Source organism: Danio rerio, chromosome 9, assembly GCF_052040795.2.
Source record: "Danio rerio strain M-AB ecotype USA chromosome 9, GRCz13ab, whole genome shotgun sequence".
In the NCBI taxonomy this organism is placed as follows: domain Eukaryota; kingdom Metazoa; phylum Chordata; class Actinopteri; order Cypriniformes; family Danionidae; genus Danio; species Danio rerio.
This window is the reverse complement of record NC_141029.1, coordinates 12,866,779-12,889,686: the sequence shown is the minus strand read 5'-3', so window position 1 is coordinate 12,889,686 and position 22,908 is coordinate 12,866,779. Positions and strand designations below refer to the sequence as shown.

The 22,908-nt window shown below is 38.1% G+C and overlaps 1 protein-coding gene and 1 long non-coding RNA gene across 3 annotated transcripts in view; one reads left to right on the top strand and one right to left on the bottom strand.

Annotated features, from left to right (window-relative positions):
• The window catches only part of nup35 (nucleoporin 35), a 232,768-nt gene that overhangs the window by 73,884 nt on the left and 135,976 nt on the right, over nt 1-22,908 (top strand). The gene's annotated exons all lie outside the window — the stretch shown is intronic.
• Nucleotides 14,516-20,477, bottom strand: LOC147835257 (uncharacterized). Its single transcript, XR_015499231.1, has 3 exons — nt 19,468-20,477; nt 19,217-19,329; nt 14,516-18,660 (listed from the first exon to the last, which is right to left on the bottom strand). It is a non-coding gene; the product is annotated as an uncharacterized LOC147835257 (long non-coding RNA).

Here is a 22,908-nt window from a genome sequence, read left to right as displayed (position 1 = left end):
GGGCGTGTCTGTGGTGGCATGACAAACCTCAACGCTTCGCCATGGAACAGGAATTTCTTATAACTCAACCACACAATGTCTGATCTACCTGAAACTTCACATGATTGATAAAAGTCCTCTCTTGAACACATCTACATAATAATATTGAGTCAGAGTCATAGCGCCACCTGCTGGCAGAAGGAATTTTGGCTTGTAACTCGGCCACACAATGTCAGATCTGCCTAAAATGTCACATGGTTGATGAAAGTCCGCTCCTGAACACATCCACATAACAATATTGAGTCAGTCATAACGCCACCTGCTGGCAGAAGGTAGTTTGGCTTATAACTCAGCCACACAATGTCCCATGTGCCTGATACTTCACATGGTTGATAAGATTCCTCTCCGGAAGACATCTACATGCCAATCTTAAGTCACAGTTATAGCGCCACCTGCTGACAGGAGGAAGTTTGGCATAAATCTGTGACTTTCTTAGATTTTTTTTAATATATTGGCTTAAATTATTATTGTTCGCAGTTCTCTGTCATCGTAAGGTCACCGGGCGGCGGTGAGCCTGGGTGCGAGGTCCCTATCATCGCTGCTTGCAGCTTTAATTATTCTTCTTCTTCTTCTTCTTCTTCTTCTTCTTCTTCTTCCGCGGAATGAATCGCGGTTTTGAGGGGCTAAACATGCCCGAAAACTCACGAAACTTTGCACACGCCTCAGAAGTGGCGAAAATTTACGTTTGTTAAGGGCTTCGGAAGTGGGCGTGGCAAAATGACTCGACAGCGCCACCTAGAAAAATTAATCGGACGAGCCCCCGATATACGAATCACGCACATGCACGAAAATTGGCACACACCTCAAACACACCAAAACATACGAAAAAGTCTCTTGGAGCCATATCTCAAACTCAACAGGAAGTCGGATATTTTTAACTTCCTGCGGCGAAAAAGTGCCGTTTTTGCCATTTCCAGGCGTTGTATTTTAACGAACTCCTCCTAGGGATTTTATCCGATCGACACCAAAATTGGGTTTTGTCATCTAAAGGCCTTGGCGATGTTAAATTGCGAAGCTTTAGAGTTTTCGTCGATGGGCGTGTCCGTGGTGGCCTCGCAAACTTTGCAATTCGCCACAAAACAGGAAGTCGTTATAACTCAGGCATGCATTATCCGATCTGCCTCAAAATTCACACGCTCGATAAGCGTCCTGACCTGAACACGTTTACATGCCAATATCTAGATACAGTTACAGCGCCACCTGCTGGCCACAGGAAATGACATAATTTACGGAGTAATAAACTCCTCCCACAAATTTTATCGTATCAGCTCCAAAATTGGGTGGTGTTATCTGAAAGCTCTAGCGATGATATATTGTGAAGATCTAGAGTTTTCGCAGAGGGGCGTGTCCGTGGCGGTATGACAAACCTCAACGCTTCGCCATGGAACAGGAAGTCCTTATAACTCAACCACACAATGTCCGATCTGCCTGAAACTTCACATGGTTGATAAACGTCATCTCTTGAACACATCCACATAACAATATTAAAGTGGGCGTGGCAAAATGACTCGACAGCGCCACCTAGAAAAATTAAACGGACGAGCCCCCGAGCTACGAATCACGCACATGCACGAAAATTGGCACACACCTCAAACATGCCAAAACATACGAAAAAGTCTCTTGGAGCCATATCTCAAACCCAACAGGAAGTCAGATATTATTAACTTCCTGCGGCGAAAAAGTGGCATTTTTGCCATTTCCAGGCGTTGTATTTTAACGAACTCCTCCTAGGGATTTTATCCAATCAACACCAAAATTGGGTTTTGTCATCTTAAAGCCTTGGTGATAATAAATTGCGAAGCTTTAGAGTTTTCATCGATGGGCGTGTCCATGGCGGCCTCGTAAACTTTGATGATTCCCCACCCAACAGGAAATCGTTATAACTCAGTCATGCAATATTCGATCTGCCTCAAAATTCACACATTTAATAACAGTCCTGACCTAACCAGGTTTACGTGCCGATATCCAATTACAGTTATAGCGCCACCTGCTGGCCACAGGAAATGACATGTTTGACACTATAACAAACTCCTACCACAAACTTTCCCGTATCAGCACCAAAATAGAGTGGTGTCATCTGAAAGCTCTAGCGATGATATATTGTGAAGATCTAGAGTTTTTGCAGAGGGGCGTGTCTGTGGTGGCATGACAAACCTCAACGCTTCGCCATGGAACAGGAAGTCCTTATAACTCAACCACACAATGTCCGATCTACCTGAAACTTCACATGATTGATAAAAGTCCTCTCCTGAACACATCCACATAACAATATTGAGTCAGTCATAGCGCCACCTGCTGGCAGAGGGTAGTTTGGCTTGTAACTCGGCCACACAATGTCCGATCTGCCTGAAACTTCACATGGTTGATGAAAGTCCTCTCCTGAGCACATCTACATGATAATATTGAGTCAAAGTCATAGCGCCACCTGCTGGCAGAAGGAAGTTTGGCTTGTAAGTCGGCCACACAATGTCAGATCTGCCTAAAATGTCACATGGTTGATGAAAGTCCTATCCTGAGCACATCTACATAATAATATTGTGTCTTTAATAGCGCCACCTGCTGGCAGAATGTAGTTTGTCTTATAACACAATCTCCACACAATCTCTTATCTGCCTGAAACTTCACATGGTTGATAAAAGTCTACTCCTGAAGACATCCACATAACAATATTGAGTCAGTCATAACGCCACCTGCTGGCAGAAGGTAGTTTGGCTTATAACTCAGCCACACAATGTCCCATGTGCCTGAAACTTCACATGGTTGATTAAATTCCTCTCCTGAAGACATCTACATGCCAATCTTGAGTCACAGTTATAGCGCCACCTGCTGACAGGAGGAAGTTTGGCATAAATCTGTGATTTTCTTAGTTTTTTTAAAATATATTGGCTTATATTATTATTGTTCGCTGTTCTCTGTCATCGTAAGGTCACCGGGCGGCGGTGAGCCCGGGTGCGAGGTCCCTATCATCGCTGCTTGCAGCTTTAATTTGTAATTGTAATTCTAAAGATGTTTGGTGACTACAATATTATTTTAATAAATAAATAAATACATCCGTTTAATAAATCTGTACACCAAAATGCATTGCCTATATTCACTAATAAATGGATACAAATATTCATTTTCCAAAATGATATGTTCTCAATTATTCTGAGCACTGAATTTTACTAGTTATTTTGCCAGGCTCATTAGTTTACTAGCCAGGTAAGGTTGATTAGGCAAGTCATTGCACAGTAGTTTGTTTTTTAGCCAGTTGTGAAATAAAAATTTAAATGTGTGAAATAAAAATAAAAATGTGATTAAATCACACTGAACTGAGCTAAACTGAACTGAACTGAACTTAAACACTAAAAACCTGAACCACACTGTTCCAGTTACTGAACCACACTGTTCCAGTTACTATGACCATTTATGTGAAGCTGCTTTGACACAATCTACATTGTAAAAGCGCTATACAAATAAAGCTGAATTGAATTGAAATTGAATTAAAAATCATAAGGGTCTAATAATAGTGACCTTGGCAGTTTAAAATGTCTTTCAACTAATTTCAGTCAAACTAAAGGGAAGAACTTTCTCCAGAAGATAAATCTAATAGGAAATATTGTGAATAATGGTCTTTCTCTGTGAAAATCACTTGGGGAAATATAAAAAATTAAAAGAAATAAACATTACTTAAGTGGTGCCTCAAGATCTCATGAAACAATATGAAAGCGTGAATAAATGTAAAACACTTGAGCAACTGCAAATGTTATTCAGTAGAATTTCTTTATGGTGCAAACTATATTCTTTTGGAACAATTTTATTATTTATTTATTATTATTTTTTTTGTGTGTGTGTACACTATTTTGTTGCTCATTATAGTTCTGTATTTACACATTTTTCTTACTTAGTTTTATTTACTTGTTTTCTTTTTTTACTTGTTTTAAATTACTTCATTTATACTCTATGATAATAATCTATTACAAAGACATTGTTCTTCTAAACCACTAAGACCTTCTCCGACTTTGACACTCTTTGATCCAAAAGCAAGATTGATGACTAAGGGTGCTTTCACATCTCTGGATCAGTTCATTTGGTCCGGACCTAAGGCAACAAATGACATTGCAGCATTTTTCTGTTGTTTTTTGGTCCTTTTCACACCAAACTAATTGCTTTGGTCCGAACCAGTTGAAAAGAAAGAAAGATGCAGTCATGTGACAAAATGCACATCACTCATTGGATAGATGTTATTGAACGTATTTCCTAAACTGCTTTTTTTGATTCGTCAAAATTAAAGTGTGGGAAAATGCCAATGAAACTCTCGCAAGTAAACAAACCGGCAGACACAGAATTTCGCTTTTTACTATGGAGAGACGACTGCGCCGCCTGATTGTATTCCTGGTCATAGTATACTATATAGTTTGTATACATCACTTTAAAAGCATGATTTATACTTCTGCGTCAAGTGACCGGCGTAACCCACGGCGCATGCAACACGCGTGGCTGTGCATTTATACTTCTGCGCGCTGTCTCTGTTGGTCTGCATTAACACTTCCGAAATGTTAAATGGCAGTGTGGTGTTAATGTTCCTCTGTGTCGAGTTTCTTCGCTGCTGTTTTGCTTTTCCTGAACACTTCCGGGATGTACAAGTGGCTCAAACTTGCTCATTTTGAGACAGGAACCGGCGGACGTGCAACAACTTTAACTATGAGGTAAACACAAAACAAAATTTTCCATCCGGAGCCCCTTTACGGGACTCCACACTTGTAAACAATCGCTCCATCAGGCTCGCACCATTCACGCGATTCTCGGTCCCGCCCAGACTCGTCAGCGCTACCAAGCCGACCAATCACAGAGGTTGCGCTACGCGTCGTTGCGATGTATAGTTACTTTTTTTGAGAGGTGCACAGTCTGCTTTAGTCTGCTTTTGGTGCACACTCGAGTGCAATTACTATATTCACACCTGCCCAAACTAACAGCACCAAGAGGGAAAATGAACTCTTGTGTGATTCAACCAAACTAAATAATGCAGGTGTGAAAACACCCTAAAGGTGATGTGCCTTCTCAGTGGTGGCTCTACAATTCTGAAATAGCCTTCCTCTTAACATTAGGTCCTGTGACAAATTTTCGTTAAAGTGTCAAATCAGGCTTTTCAGTTGTGTATAGCTAGTGCAGTATACCTGTGTTTTGAATTGCATATGTTTTAATTCTGTTTGCTTGTCACAGTGAAATTGTAAAGCACTTGGATCAACTTGTGTTATTTCTAAACATGCTCTAAAAAAATGTATTGTATAGTTTTTTTGTGTGTTTTTAATGCTTTTTGTCCAAACATTTCCACCGGAACTTTTTGGAAAATCCAGTTTGATCTCACGAAGAAACGTAAATATTTTACATTTGGTCAGTTTGTTAGTTGCTAATTCATATAAAACAATTCATATGAGTTCAGTTTTTTTAAAGGTAGGTATGACCCAACCCCACCCCTAAACCTAACTGTCATTGGGGAATAAGCAAGTCATAAATTCTACCAATGAGATTTATGCGATTTCATACAAATTAGCCACTAAATCAAAAAGTTACGAATCGCTGTGGGATAGTGTTAGTGAAATCTCTAATTTTGATCATGAACCTGTTTTGACCACTGCCATCCTAAAGGGATAGTTCACCCAAAAATGAACATTTACATACACTTGCTCACTTTCAAGTGGATCCAAGACTTTATGAGCTTTTTTTCATGTTGAGTACAATAGAAGATATTTTGAAGAATGTTAGAAACCCTTAACCATTGACATTCATAGTAGAAAAAAATAAGGATGGTTTCTACATTTTTCAAAATAACTTATTATGTGACAGAAGTGAAGGGCGAGTAATGATGACAGTTTTCAGTTTTGGGTAAACTATCCTTTTAAATTGTCCACTCATCCTGACAGCTCATGTTTTACAGACACAGTGAGAAGCCTTTCAAGATCACGGTCATACACAAGAGCCATTGAATCTGACATTAGCATAACTCTTGTGCTTCCTCTGGTGGTTATACGCCATTGAAGTACTGCGGAATTCAGTTCAGAAAAAGTTCAAGTTCGATTGACAAAATAACCAGTGATGCAATATAATAATAATCAGTTGGCAATATAATACACTATTTCATATTCACATCACAATAGTACCCAGTTGCAGTCATTTCTATCAATGGCAATAAAGATCCATTAGTTTTGATTGTCTTTGTTTTCCGAGAGCGATACAATCAAGGACGTTTCCATGATGGAAGACTTTGTTTCCTTGGTGATGATAAAGCCTTGGAGTCTGAATAAGTGTGTGTGTGTGTGTGTGTGTGTGTGTGTAATCAGTGATTGCTGTCATTAGCCCAGTCACAGCTGCCTGTTGGGATTCCCTGGCAAACATGGAAGTGATTCAGACAGTCTTTAGCTCGGAAATCATCACACTCAGGAATGTCCTTTAACTCAGTTGAGCTCGCATGCCTTTGTTTTTGGACCCAGAATTCACATTTGCCATCATGTGAACAAAAGCAAAAATGTGTTCATTATTTTTATTATTAAAATTTATTCAGAAGCTGTAAAAAAAAATAAAAAAAAATGATCAAACTCAAATGACAAACAATATATAATTTAGTATTGTGCATGAGTGTACGCATTTGTGAGTGCATTGCCGACTGATAAATTTTTTAATTAGAGGCAATGCAAGTATGACATTTTAAGAATAGAAGTACACATAATCTACAATAAACAAAAATATATTCACAGTGTTTGCTCAAAACAACAACAACAACAACAACAACAACAACAACAACAACAACAACAACAACAACAACATAACTTTGGTATGAATTTCAGTCTCAAGTCTTTTTTGAGTACAAGTTTCATACACCTAAGGAGTGTCAGTGCACAGCGCATTTTAGATATTCCCAGAGTTGTTTAAAGGGTCACGAAACACCAAAACACATTTTTTGAGCTGTTGACAGTGGTATATGTGTCCCACACTGCTAAAAACACTATTAGGACACCTATATTTTACTAAAAAGTGTAAATTGGTTGTTTTTGCGTTATTTCAAGCAAATTCGTGCTTCCTGTTTGAAACGAATTTTTGAAGCTGCGTCACGGTCATGACATAATAGCGTTGTATTCCAGCGTGCAGACTGGGCGTCTGAGCCAGAGTGAGTCTTATTACGTCTTACAGTGTGATGCATTAATGCATGAGTAAGGCTTGGTTCAAACCAATCAGCGCTCTATTGTGCAACTTCATTAATATTCATTAGTGTCACTGTGTTAACGCCACAGAGACGCCACGTTGTGTTGGCAAAACAAGCGTGAAGTGTTGCTTTTATAGTTTGCTGCCATCAAGTTTCGTTTTCATTTTCTCTCTGTGAGAGCACAGCTGGATCACGTGTGGATTAACAGTGTACGCGACGCTCGACAACAATAACTTACGTGTCTAAGGAGGAACATTGTTTACCTGAGAGCTGTTCTCATCTGCAAACGCTGAAATCCGGATTCGCTTGTGACGTTAGTCTCCTCTTCATAAAGACGCAGCTCTAGTTGCTGGTGATTGTCCTGTCTCTACAGATTTGGTAAGTGATCGGCCAGTGCTCTTTGTTTATTCAGTTTGTTCGTATCGAATTAAGTTAACTATTGCACTGAGTGCAAACATAGCACCGCATTTTGTGACCGGAATAACACACGCGGCTTTCTGACGCTACCTGCCGAGTGCATCTAAGTTTCTGGGAAATGCAGAGTTTTTTTTCTCTTATTCGCCGTGCAGTATCAAACATTGCATGAAAAATACACGCTTAGAGCAGATCCTCGAATCAAATATCGCGTTTGTCGCGAGGGGCATGAATGAATTCCCTGAATGAAAGAGCCAAACTGCAGTTAAAGTCCAACATTTAATAATTTGGCAAATAATTCGACTACAGATGTCCATGTAGGTTAAACACCATCACTTTCTCATGTGTGTGTATTTTGACTGAAACTCGCGCGTGCCCAAATATACACTCCCACACCATCCCACTTTAGTTCCTCCAACACTCCTCCCTAAACAGAGCTGGACACGCCCACTTTTCTGACTTTTTCCAAAGTAGAGGTGTGAAAACACACTGCTGAAACGAGGGGGTTTCATGGCCCTTTAAGTCTGGGCTCTGGCTGGGCCACTCAAGGACATTCACAGTGTTGTTTTAGAGCAGAGGTGTCCAAACTCAGTCCTGAAGGGCCGGTGTCCTGCTGAGTTTAGCTCCAACTTGCTTCAAATCAAATCAAATAACTTTTATTGTCACATCATCAGCAGCATGTTTGCTATTATGAGTGAAAAGCTTAGGTGCTGCCTCCAGACAGTAAAAAATACAGATTAAAATACAGTGCAAATACAACGACAGTGCAAATACAACTACAGTGCAAAATACAACAGCATACTCTCAAAAAACAAAACAAAACAAAAAAACAGGACAATGTAAGATTGACAGTGATATAAAAAGGTGTCCACATAGTTGTTGTAGGCAGTATTGTTTCAAGTATGGATTGGTTAAAGTGCAGTGCATGCTACATATTGATGGTGTGCAGTGAGGGCTGTGGAAGAGTTTGTGTGGGGTGTGTTAAGTGTTCATCAGCCTGATAGTCAGGGGGAAGAAGCTTTTCTTCAGACGGCCAGTGCGTGATCGGATGCTGCGGAACCGTCTGCCTGAGGGTAGCAGAGAGAAAAGTCTATGGCTTGGGTGGCTAGAGTCGCTGATAATTCTCTTGGCTTTCCTCATGCACCGGCTGTTGTAGATGTTCTGGAGGGAGGGAAGCTCACCTCCTACTACGCATCCAACACACCTGCCAGGAAGTTTCTAGCATATCTAGTAAGAGCTTGATTAGCTGGTTCATGTGTGTTTGATTAGGGTTCCAGCTAAACACTCCAGATCACCGGCCCTCCAGGACTGAATTTGGACATCCCTGTTTTAAAGCATAAGTCTCAAACTGGATTCCTAGAGGGCCGCAGCGCTGCACAGTTTCTCCCCAACACTAATCAAACACAGCTGATTCAACTAATCAAGAGTACTAGAGGCTATTAAGCAGGTGTGAGTTGGAGGTGGTTAAAGCTAAACTATGTAATGCTGCGGCCCTTCAGGAACTGAGTTTGAGACCATTGTTTTAGAGCTTATAAAAGATTAATTGTCAATCCAATTTGTGGTCCAAAGCACTCTGGATCAGGTTTTCATCAACGATGTCTCTGTACTTTACTAGTCTCCCAGTTTTTGCCACTGAAAAATATTCTTCCAGCATGATGCTGAACTTGCTTCACTATAAGGATGTTATTGGTCAGGTTAGGAGCAATGCCTGGTTTCCTACAGACAAAGAGTTCAATCTTTGTATTATCAGAGCAAAGAATTTTGGTTTTTCATGGTCAGAGAGTTCTTCAGGTGCTTTTTGGCAAACTCTTTTTGTTTCACCCAGCAAGAAGATTTTTTTTGGTCTCCTTCTTGACTAAAGAGGGTCACACACCAGAAGCGCCGCTCGGCGACGCACCACGTAGCGCCACGCAATGTCATGCACTTTAGAATTCTAAACATAGGGTACACACACCGGTGCCGCATGTCGGCGATGCCCAGCCACGACTCAGGACACTGTTAATATTTTTGCCGTGCCACAGAGTGCCATCTGATTAGTTTAATTTTAAATATCATGCTAATGTGCGCGTCTGGTGTGTGATACTTTTTAAACTGTCATATGTGCGCATCCGGTGTGTGACGCCCTTAAGACTTGGCTAACGGTGATTTTTGGAAACGCAACCCAGTCTAGGTTAATTAGGCAAGTCACTGGACAACAGGGATTTGTGTCGTAGCCAGTTGTGAAATAAAAATCATAAAGGTCTAATAATATTGACCTCGGTAGTTTAAAATGTCTTTCAACTAGATCATTCCAGCCAAACTAAAGGAAAGAACTTTCTACATTGTTACCACAGGCTGCAAAAACATATTATTACTGCTCATAATCTCCATCTATAAGCCACTGTGCGCTGCATAAACACTTTGGATTTAATGTGTTTGGATGCAAATGTAGATTAGACATTAATTGACATTAGCAATGGATTGATAATATCATGTTTGTATTTGGCATGATCATTCATTGGTTTGTTTGGTCTGACTAAATTTGAGTCCTAATGATTCCAAACTTCTTACATTTACAAATGATGGAGGCCACCGTGCTCATTGGGACCTTCCATTATGCAAAATCTTTTTTTCTGAACACTAATGCCGAGTTCAGACTGCATGATTTTCAAAGTAGTCGTGTCACAGATGTTTTCACACCGCATGACTATCTGGGCTATCGTTTCGTCGCTGCTTTGTTTACACTACAAGATGGTTCCACGACATGGACATTCACATTGCATGACTTTACTATAGGGAGAATCGCCAACAACTTCGTCCAAACTACGTCTCACAGCCAAAAACATGTAGTATATCTTTTGTTATTAACTACATAATGAGAAAGAAGCCTTTAATGGGGTAGAACATGTACATGTTTGCTCACCTGGGTTTAAAGGGAATTAGCCATTTTTCCTCAACGTTTATAATAAACTAATTTCTTTCTGTATGAAATGTTAAACAGACACGGTTGCTCCTGAGTCCTGTCAAACCTCCACTAGTTTTTCCTCCATTTCGTGGGTCCAAATAAACCAAAAAAGAGCTTTTAACTTCCCTCCAGCCTCCCGCTGGCCTGCAGCAGGTATACACACACACACACACACACACACACACACACACACACACACAAGTGAAAGCTGCTCTCTCATTTGCTGTAGGCGATCGCTGATGTTATTTTCAGTCAAAACTCAATTCACATGGCATGATTTGAATCGCCGACAGCTCAAGATATTTAGCATGCCAAATATCTCACAGGCATCGGCGACTCATCGGCGATTCTCTCAGATCGCGTCTTTGATAGTTCATACTGTGTGATTGTCACTCACGTGCACGAGCAGCGATTTGCCTGTGATTTCAAGCATTTGTCGGCGATTTCTCCAAACCTGTCGGCGAGCCAAAATCGGAGCTAAAATCACGCAGTCTGAACTAGGCATTACCCAGATCTGTGCCTCAATACAATCCTTTCTCAGATGTCTAGATGTCTAATTCCTTAGGCTTAATAGCTTGGTTTGTGCTCTGATATTAACTGTTAACTGTGGGACCTTTTATACAGATGGATGAATGCGTTTTCAAATCATGTCCAATCAGCTAAATTTTCTGATTTGTTTACCCTAACCCTTAGACAATTCAAGTTTCAGCTGACTTTTTCTTCAGGAGAACATTTAAAAAAGTTTTTTTTTATTTTATTTTTTATCAGAAATTGTGGGGGTTAGTGGTTCAAAAAGGCCAGTCAACAGCTAGAGACACAAAATTAATTTATAGTGACTCCCGATAGAACTGCACATTGCAGTCTTACGGAGCAAAATGATCAGTCTGTGCAAGGAACCAGTATTTGAAACATTATTACCTTTGATCCACAGCCTCAGCAAGTGGCTTTTATGTGCAACTGGGAAGATGGACATCTTACAGATTGCCAACATTGTTATTTTGTGAATGGAGGCTTTTGCTCCAGACTGAGGTGAATGTGCTTGGAACCATACCGAGGCTGTGAATTAAACCTAGAGTTAAAAATACTATAAAAATTATTTTAAAATAAATAATAAAATAAAAATGTAATCTTAAAGAACATAAATTTTGGATGATTTATGTAAATTAACTCAAAATCGATTTTATTTTACTACTATGTGATACCATTTAAATATATTATATACTATATATTTTGATACAGTAGCTTCAATTTAATAAACTCTAAAAATAAAGGAGGCACTGGCAAAAAAGTAAATGAAAAAAAATAATAAGACTGTTGAGCCATGTGTTTTTTAAGCAATTTAAAAAAGGTTTACAGTTACATTATCGGCTGGGAAAATATGCTAATGTGACTAGAAACACCTGTGAAAGAAATTAAATAAAAATGAGTCATGCAAGACTTTCATTTCACGGTTTTAAAGTGCTGTAAAATGAAAAGAGATTGACTTGCTTACTTTTTAGGTGTTTTCATTAAATTGAATGGCTTCTTTTCACAGTGTGAATCAGCAGGATACTGGCCTAAATCTGCCATGCATGTGTTGCCAAATTGACTCAATTGCGAGATCAACTTCTTCGAAATGCTGTTTTATTAACAGCTTTAAAGATGTAATGAAACATTTTCAATTGTCTGCATTCTTTGCAATTTTGTGGCAAAAAAAAAGTCCTGAATTGTTGTGTTGCTCTGTGTATAGAGCATGCTGAACTGAAGAGTCTGCTTGAATGCAATTACTCGACTGAGATGTTTTTAGCTACTCTCGTATTGTAAGAGGATAATGAGCAGAGATGGCAGCAGAAGCTTACTGTAATGAGAGCAACTGTTTGGGATGCAGTTGCCGGGTTAAAGATCACCAATCAGGGTCACAAAGTTTACCTCTCCCATTAGCAAGCTCCATTATCAGTACACTGGCAGAAGTAGCCAGTGAATTGTCTGCCAGAAAATTGTCTTTTTAAGACTGAACACAGATTGATCTGTAAAGTTAAGAAAACAGAAGTGTCTTCAGAGAAATGAGGAGATCTGGGGCCTCAGTTATAGAGTGTGTGTACGCTCAGATTTCATCTTAGAGTGTGTGCACCCCCTGTTTCAGCAGGCTTTTTTCACACCTCTACTTTGGAAAAAGTCAGGAAAGTGGGCATGTCCAGCTCTGTTTGGGGGGGGTGTCGGAGGAGGGAAAGAGGGTACTAAGGTCTGTAAAAATTTGCATAAAAATGGGAGTGTCGGATTTTCACAGATACGAAACAAACACACAGATGCAGAGGAGAAAGACATTGACTGTGTTTACAAGGACATCAGTAATCAAATTTTTTGCCTAAAAATTATTTGCCTAATTATTAAATGGTGGACTTAACCTGCAGTTTGGCTCTTTCATTCAGGAATTTCATTCGTGATAAACGAGATATTTAATTCGAGGAATTGCTAGAAGTGTGTATTTTTCATGCAATGTTTGTTGCCGCATGGCAAATGAGAGAAAAAAAAAAACCTCTGCATTTCTCAGTAACTTAGATGCTCTTGGTAGGTAGCGTCAGAAAGCCGTGTGTGTTATTCCTGTCACAAAATCCTCCACGACGGTAAGTTTAATTGTGGTGCTTACATGTTTACACTCGGAGAGCCTCATTTACTGCAGATTTTTCAGTCCATAATATTGTAGTGATATTAACGTATGGTAAACTTCATTAACTTAGAAAACATTTGACTAAGGTCCGTCTTTAAACACTGAAAGAGTACTGCTGATGATACGAACTAACTTTGCCTCTGAATAAACAAACAAAGACCACTGATTGCTCACTTACCAAATCTGGAGAGACAGGACAATCGACACCAACTGGAGCTGCGTCTTTATTAAAAAGAGACGAGCGGCAAATCCGGATTTCACCATTTCCAGATGAGAAAAGCTCTCAGGTAAAAATGTTCCTTAGACACATATTTGTGTCGCGCGTCGCGTGCACTGTAATTCACACGTAGGTCCAGCTGCACTCTCATGGAGGGAAAATGAAAACGAAACCTTCACTGCAGCAAATTATAAAAGCAACACTGATGACCCGTACCTCCAAGCAATTCTTGTTCTCCCACTTGGCAACACAACGTGGCGTCTTTCTGCTGTCTGAACACTGTAACAGTTAAAAACATCTTCGCGAATTTCAAAGCTATGATGCATATTAATGAAGTTGCACCGCATACACAATAGAGCACGCTGATTGGTTGAACAAAGTTTTACTCATGAATGATTGTAGCACTCTCAGAGACGTAATAAGGTACTCCTAGGTACAGACGTGCAGTCTACACGCTAAGATCTCATGGCCATGACGCAGCTTTAAAAATTAGTTTCAAACCGGAAGTACGAATTTGCTTGAAATACCGCAAAAACAACCAATTTTCACTTTTTAGTGTAATATATGTGTCCTAATGGTATTTTAGCAGTGTGGGACATATATATGACTGTCAACAGCTCAAAAAAATGTGTTTTGTGACTCTTTACATTCATGGCAACGTTCACATTTCTAAAAACATACCACATCAAGGTCTGAGCAAGCGTACACACTTTTTCTGGAGGTAAATCTGTAGTACTGCAGTTATTTGCACATCTAATAAGTGTTCATTGGTATATATATATATGAATTGCTCAGGTGTTCTTTTTTTAATTCACAGACTTCAACAGAGTGTACAAATCTTTATGGTTCTGTGGATCTCGCCTATAAAATCTGGTCTTTATTTTGTATTGTCTATTGGATCCAAGTCAGGTGATTGGCTGGGTCATTCTACAGCTTGATTTTCTTTCTCTAAAAGCATTTAAAATATTTTTGGCTGTGTTTTAGATCATTGTCTTGCTGAATTGAAAAAATTCAGCTTCTGTCTGGGCTTTTGCTACCTTTCTACATCTCCCTTTCTTCATGTGTTCAATACTTTTTCCCTTTGTCATTTCATTGTATTACAAATTACTCGATTTGTAAATTAATTAGATTTGTTTTCTTTGCATATATGGGTGTCTTTGGCTGTTACTGACATCTTGTGAAATTTTCAAATCAGGGGCACTTTTAGAAAAGTGTCTTTAAAGATTTTTTGTTTTTGCAGTAAAACTGACCTTCTGTAGGCTACACAGTTAATTCCAAGTTGTTGTTTTTTATTTTATTTTACAAGAGAATTTGGGATTTGATTTACCACTCTGTAAAAGAATAACAAAAGTAACAACCAACTTGTCATTCAGCCAATCAGAATGTACATAGATGAAAATCCAAGTAAACGTAACATTTTAAACAGTAACACTGTAAAGATTCCACACTTTAACTACCATCTATCTAAACATATATTTAATCTTACATAAATAAGCTGTTCCTGGGAAAATGCAGTTAATGTGTCATCAGTTATATCTGTACAAAATATATTTTGTACCAGTAGATTAAAAGCACATTTTAGCAGAATTAGTAAATATAAAGACATGCCAAATCACATGCAGGTTTTTTTTTTTTTTTAGAACCGCAACCATAATCACGTAATAATATATTTTGTGATATGAAACATCCAGGTCGGCATGGTGGCTCAGTGCGTAGCACATTCGCAAGAACCGCAAGAAGGTCGCTGGTTCAAGTGGAGTTTGCATGTTCTTCCCCTGTGCGTGTGCGTGGGTTTCCTCCGGGTGCTTTGGTTTAAACTAAATTGGCCGTTGTGCATGAGTGTGAATGAGTGTGTATGGATGTTTCCCAGAACTAGGTTGCGGTTGGAAGGGCATGCGCTGTGAAGCATGGGTTTTGTGTACACGTTCATTGTCTCTGAGTTGCACTTTCGCGCTATTGCTAAATGATATTAGAACAAATTAAGAATTTCTGTGCAACATTGTATAAATGAGGCCTCGGATTTTGATTGTCTTCCACAGTGGCCAGAGTAATAATGCAATTTCTCTTTGATTTGGTCCAACTATTGTCTCAGTCTTTTACACCTGATTAAACAAACTGTAAGATTAGCTAGCTGTTATTTTTTCCTTCTTTCTAAATGAGTTGAGTGTTCCCCTGTGACATTGTGCTCTAATCTGCAAAAGCACCTCGGCAGCAGCTCTAATCCTCCTTTAAGATTCCACCCATTAGAAGAAACTTTAACCCACATCACGCCCTGGGACAAGATTTTGTTTGTTTGATCTTTTTTTTTTGATGCCTTGAGATATCAGGACTGTGAATTATGATTTGTGGACAGTGTAGTGGGGAAGGCAATCATTTATATCATTTACCATTTCCTCATTAATGCTACAAAATAACAATATTCTGGCCAGTAATTAAAGAGGAGGGAAAAGTGCCAGTGTTCAAAATTAAGACAGAAAATACATAAAACGCAATTTGAGTAATTGTATTTGATTAATAGCAACACACTTCATTAATTTAGTGTGGCTGTCTTCACAAATGGTATTTTCAGTCTTTTACATGCCATAGACCTTCATTCTGTGCAAGGGAGCCGGGATTTAAAAGGTATCTAAATGTCTTGTGTAAAAGTCCAATTAAATACTGTGAAATATATTATAAATGGCTCTTGAATATTATTAGGAAATTATTTTGCTTATGCTGATTGTCTATTTTTAATTGTTATCAAGATACAATCATTAGGTGATTACAAGTCTTTAGAAGTGAATTATTAAATCTAGAGGTATCCGTAATTGTGGACCATGCCGTATGCTGAACAGATTCTGTGGCGGTCATGGAATGGAGAGCATGAGACTGATTCCTCAGACCACAGTGACAGAAGGGGTGACCTACACCTGTAGCTTCTCCACGATGGACGTCCAATGTTTTCCAGCGTCCAACTCCTAGACTGCAGCTCTGCACAAGAAGTTTAGCCAGAAGAGAAATAGTCGTGCCCAACTGAGCCTAGTTTCTCTCAAGGCTTTTTCCTTCACTTTTGTAAATAGGTGAAGTTTGTTCCTCGCCACTGGCTTGCTTGGCGTGGGACTTGTAGAGCTGCCATCGATGGATTTGCTCTTTAGTGTTTGGACTTTCAGCGGTGAACTAAACTGAGCTTCAACTCTGAAAACTGGATTGACTTTGTGTATGTACTGTAAGTAGTTTACATCTAGTAGTTTTAGTTAGTTTAGGTTAGTTTTATTTCCATGAGAGATAAGAATTTTATGGTTTCTAAGTGTTAGTTCTGTAAAATAGTTCAATCTCTGTGGTTTTAAACCTTTATGAGTTTCTTGATTCTGTTGAATACAAAAGAAGATATTTTGAAGAAAATTGAAAACCTGTAATCATAGTAGGAAAAAGAAATAGTTGCAACATGAAAACATAGCTCTATATACATTTCTGGAGATTGCGAATTATGTAGCCAGGGGAACGTATGGCTGCATTTCGTCTTTAAAATGAATGCTACGGAGAGATATGATGCCGTTCCTTTTCACATTTATCAGCTGACCAATTACCTCCATGTTTATCCAGTGGCTCGTTGCACTTGTCAGCATATTTGAAATGCAGAACAGAGTTGACTGTGACGACAGGGTTACAGGTTTATAGCATTCTTCAAAATAACTTATTTTGTATTCAACAGAATACAGTCAAATAGGCCTTAATAAAAGAAAAGTATGAGTAAATGATTACAGAATTATTTTTTTTTATATGAACTATCACTTTAATATTCTCATGTGATATGTAATGTATGAGACTAGATGTCATGACAGGAGGTAGCTGATAACATTGTGCTTTATCGGTCTTATATGTTATATCATATGCAGTTGAACACAGCTCTTGACCCACATAACACACTTTAAGTATGTGAACCAAAGACATGAGAGCTGCTTGTGGACTTTTAACCATATCCCTCAGTAGTCCTCCAGGATGAAATTGGAGCCACAGTGGTTTGATTTCACTGAACTGTGAAATAGGATATGGGCGAGCAGCAAACTGTAGCAAAGAGAGTGATTAGACTTTATTTTGATTTCTAGTCCATAGGCACAGCACACCTGGAGCACAGCTTCAGAAGCGGCTACATTTTCTGATATAAAAAACATATTTCTTAGGTTGAGGAGCTTTGTTTTGATGGGATGGATTGGCCGTCGACGTCACTGCAGGTCACGATTCTGATAGATCAGGAATTTATTACTGTACAGTTTTATAGAGGATTTCATTGTTAACTCAGAGCTGCGTGGCTTGTAGCTTGATGACTTTTGTTGCTGTTACTTTTACTGACAGATGATCTCTGTTTTATGCAAAGAAATCAAACAAGGTCATGCAGGCATGATGCATAATTAAGATGTGTCAATCTGCATCATCAAGTCAGTCATAAAATGTTAATACATGAATGCAGGTTGGAACCTATGACAGGTTTAGAATGGAAACTAAACAGTTGACAAGGTGATTTTAGTTTGTCGCTAAAGTTGTACTGGCACGCTGTTTTTCTACATTTATTTTTAATAGGCTTTTATATATGTTTTCAAGTGAGTAGTAGACTAGGTGTTACTATTGATCTAATAATAGATGCTGATTTGTGTTCACTTAGTGCCCAGAATACAGTGCACCAATTACAGATCTCACTTTTAAAATAATATTTTCTATTGGCTTTATTTTTGTCAAATATGTTGGGCTTAGCCCTTAGAATCTTTTTGGCTTGAGACTTGAGATTTTTTCTTATTCTATTATTGTACTTTTTAAGTATAATTATGAACCCACTTGTTTGTAGAGCAAGTAGTTTGACCGTTTTTTGTCGTATTTTATTCCTAGTCATTAGTTCAACAAGCAGCTGAATCGGAAGTACTAAAACAATCACAAAAACAAGAGCAGTTCCGCATAGCAGAATAAGGTAAACAGATTATTTACATTAATATATTAATTTATATGCATTAGATAATCCAAAACCAAAATGGCTAATTTAACAAAATACAACACCCAAATTATGTGTTAAGGTAAAAAAACTGTATTAAATTTGGATAAAGAGAAAAAATAAAGAGAAACATACAAGTTTAAATAAATGTATTAATTGACTCTGTATTTCTAATGATGTTTGGTGACCAAACTATAATTTTAATTAATATAACTTTAATAAAACTGTTTTGTTTAAATTTCCCAAATTTAACCACACCCTAGTAGCAAAGAATTCTGGCTCAGATTTGGCAAAAAGCTAGCACAGCAGGCATTCATCCGGCACTGGCATACAGCATGTGGGCCAAACATGGCCCGGGTTTGGCAGAGGTTTTTAAGGCGGCACACAAGATTTGGGCCAGATGTAAAACGTAGTATTTGGCCCAGATTTAAAAATTTGATAAGTGGGCCATGTGAGTTTGGCCAGTCTTGACCCACATTTAAAATACACTAAAATCATTTTTGAGTAAAGAAAAAAACTTCTACCAATCAGGTCACTTTGAGAAAAAGCATGCCCATAGTGTGCCTAAAGCGCATCACTCCATGGGTTTATCAATTTCATTGCAATCATGACACATCAACCTATCTGGCCCAGTTCAGGCCCAGTTATGAGTTATTAACTTGGCTGAGACTTGGCCCAGATATGGTCTGTGTTTGGCCCTTGTCTGGAAGCCAGATTTGGTCCAGTCATGTACCGTAATTCACTGCGGCATGTGTGCCAAGCAAAACCTGATTGTGTGGGCCAGAGCTGGGCCAGAGAAATTTTGCTATGTGGGCAGGGAAATTATAATAATTTTCATTTTTACAAAGAAAGTGTCATTTATGCTGTGCACTGTATATTAGGTTCCAAACATTGTTTAAACCTAGTCTAAATTGGAGAACTAGCACAACTAGAAAAACAAACACACACACACACACACACACACACAAACACACACACACACACACACACACACACACACATGCACACACAAAGAAATATTGATTTCAAAATATAGAAATTAAGTTTTGTTTTATATATTTTTCACTATTAAAATGATCTGTAGCAAATGTTTCGTTTATTGACTTATGTCCAACAAACATCCACCTATGCTCCTGCTAGAAACATCTGTGGTACATCCTACAGTTTAAATACTAAAAACTTAAATACTTAAAGACTATTTGCTTGTTTATGGAAATGTATTTCTTTCAGGAGAAGTTAAGTGCAGAAAAAAGCTAGCCATTTACAGTTTGGTCTGTAAGCAATATGATAGAACTCTTGTAATGTAAGCTTATCCGATGGTGAGTTTATTAAATATTAAAATGTTAAAGATAAAATAACTTTCCAAATTGATGATACAAGTTTGTTTACTTGATACAAATGTTTAAGGATGAATAAGTGGTTATGGGTATGTTGATAATGCAAAAACAGCAACAAATGCAACTGCCCCAAACTCTCTTCACGGTGTCACATAGGCATACATGGCTAATATTGGCTAAAAATGCCAGTATAAGACATGACTCACCTCAAAGCAGCTATTAGATAATGACCGCCGCAGAAACGGACCTTAACAGAGAGAAAAAAAAGTGTTTTAAAAAAAAAAGAGATTCTTGTTTATAGATTCAAACCTTTATGATTTTACTTTTTAGATTGAGATTTGAGTGCTGTGTTGCTGCATAAATTAGGGACTAAGCTAAAGGATAGTGAGTGATGTATTTACTTTTTTCTTTATTCACCTTTAAAGTATATATCATTGTATCAGTTGACAATAGTATAACCGCCAAGATTTTTTGGTGATTTCACCAAGTAGGACATGTTCCATTAACATCTATGTTGATCCTGGATTAACATTCCAATGAGCCAATCAGAATTAAGGGATATGTTTATAGTTTAAGTTTAGGCTTACGGTTATGTTTATGCTCTTCTACATGATTATTATCCAACTATAATTGTCCTCTGATTTTGGGAATAATTTACAGTTGTGGTTGGGTGTGGGTATATGGAATAGGTATAGATTACATTTTCAAACAAAAATGTTGTTCCAGGATTAACACAAATGTTAAACTAGGATCACATTCATTACAATGCAAAGAGCTGTGAGATTCTGCAAACCACTCCAATAATGTATAATTGATCCTTCACTCAAGGAATATTGGATACATTCTCTGTGCCAGATCCTGTATAAAAATATATATATATTTTTTCTTTTATTCAAAACCTTGTACCAATAAAACAAGTTATCAGCAAATAGTCCTATTATAGTATCAAAATTCCACAGAGCTCATAGAAGTGCTTATTTAACATTAATAATGAGCCTGTTGCCAGAATGTCAGAATGAACATCATGCAAATATAGTTTCAGAAGTTATACGTGAAATAAGTATTGCTGACTGAGACAATAAAGAGGACATTTCACACTTGGGTTCCATATCTTAATCGGTACAAAGATGCTGTGACTTCAAGTCTGCTAGCGACTGAGAAAAGTGGATGAAATCCACATGCAGCCAGAAATTTTTTCCCCCGTCTCCATTGCTGAGGTTTTTAATAGCTTTTTTTCAGGATCTGTTCAAAATCTCAAGTTGGAGAGCAACTGGGACTAGGATCCTCTAGCATTGACCTCAAAGGAGACTGAAAATTTAGGGGTGAAAATGTACACTGCTCTTTCACTATACACCAAACTTTTTATAATGTACCTTTGTTTCCTTCTGTGTTCTAATCTTTTATGATCTGTGAGCCCTGATGTGAAGAGAATCCCATTTTATATTTTAGTATCGAGCATTACAATGATCTTGGTGTTTTCCACAAGGACATTTGGTAACAGCTAATAGGGGTTTATTAAGCTAGTAGTGCTAGTTAATGGCTTGTTAATATCATGAATTGTGACTTGAACTTGTCTGGTTTCCAGAAATTCAAATTCCAAACTCAAGAGAACAATTTTTGGACAATTAGTTTTTTTTTTTGTTTTTTTTTCAGCCAGAGCAGCAGAAAGATGGAATAAAACGCCAGAGCATATTAAAGAAAGTACCACTTTTAATATTTTTAAATCAGAATCAGAAAGAGCTTTATATATATTTTAAAAATAAAACTAAGTAGGGAATGCAAATATACAAATTGACAAGTGTATGTACAGGTATATTACTATGTACAATGTTATATGTGCAGCTGTTATGTGTAAATTGGCATGTAAAGGGTGCTGTTAAATTAGTGTATATGTGTATAAAGTGTATAGCAAATAGGGATGTTTGTTCCACAATTATTATTATCAAGTGTTCATCAGATGGATTGCCTGAGGGAAGAAACGGTTTCTGTGTCGGGCTGTTCTGGTGCGCAGTGCTCGACCAAAAGGTAAAAGTTCAAAGAGGCAGTGTGTGGCTGTGAGGGGTCCAGAGTGATTTTGGCAGCCCTTCTGCTCGCTCAGGAGAAGTACAGTTCTTGGAGAGTAGAAAGGGTTGTATCAATGTTTCGCTCAGCAGTCCGAACTATTCAACATAGTCTTCGGAGGTCAGATTTGGTAGCTGAGCTAAACCAGACAGTTATTGACATGCAGAGAACTGATTCAGTGATAAAAGTGTAGAACTGTTTCAGGGTCAATGATGTGACCCCTCATTTTTTTGTGTCCATGTGATTAAAATTATTTAGAGAAGGTTTTAGTTTCAAAATAAATAAGCAAATTACTCGCATACATTCTCTATTTTAAAGGACTAAGTCTACAATCTGCAGACCATTGGTTCTTTTCTTTATTGACATTGGGCTGACCCAATCACAAACTTCCATGTTGGGCTCTGTGTAACGTAGGTGTGTATTTGTCAAAATAGCCGAGAGTCCCGCCTGTTTCTTACGCGCGGGTCCGCGCTGCGGGAGAGCAGGCTTTTGCGTCTGTACTCTGCAGCGGGGCACAGATCAATATATTTCTATCTATTCTATCTAGTTACCTAGCTGTCCATATAAATATACTTTTTTGACTTTTAATCTGCACCACGGCCCGCAGCAACTTCCTCCTGCTGTTTCCTTAACCTGCAAGTCTTTATTTTACAAATTATAAAGAATGTCTGCTTCTCAAGCTCTATGAAGGGTGTCAGTCATGTATTTTAAGATGCAGTTGGTCAGAAGACAATCGCCTGAGATATCATGACATTGTGTTTTTGATCGTCAACATGATGTAGGATTATAGTGACGATAATATTTAAACAATATGGTTATAATGATATTTATACATGACCAAACTAGTGTGCAACTTCAGCAATATTTTTTTTACATTTAGTTTTGTAGTTCGGGTCCAAACAAATATTTGTTGCATTTTTCAATTGTTTAAGTTCATTTGATTGACAATGTAAAAGCTGTTAGCTACTTTTGATGTTTCATTGTTGAGTTATACATTTATTTAAGGGTCTCTGACACATTGCTTTTATTATTTATCTTTATTTTATTAATCAACATTAACTGTGTGCGTCAGCAGGCAGTTTTTGTTATGTTCATTATTTATTAGGCTC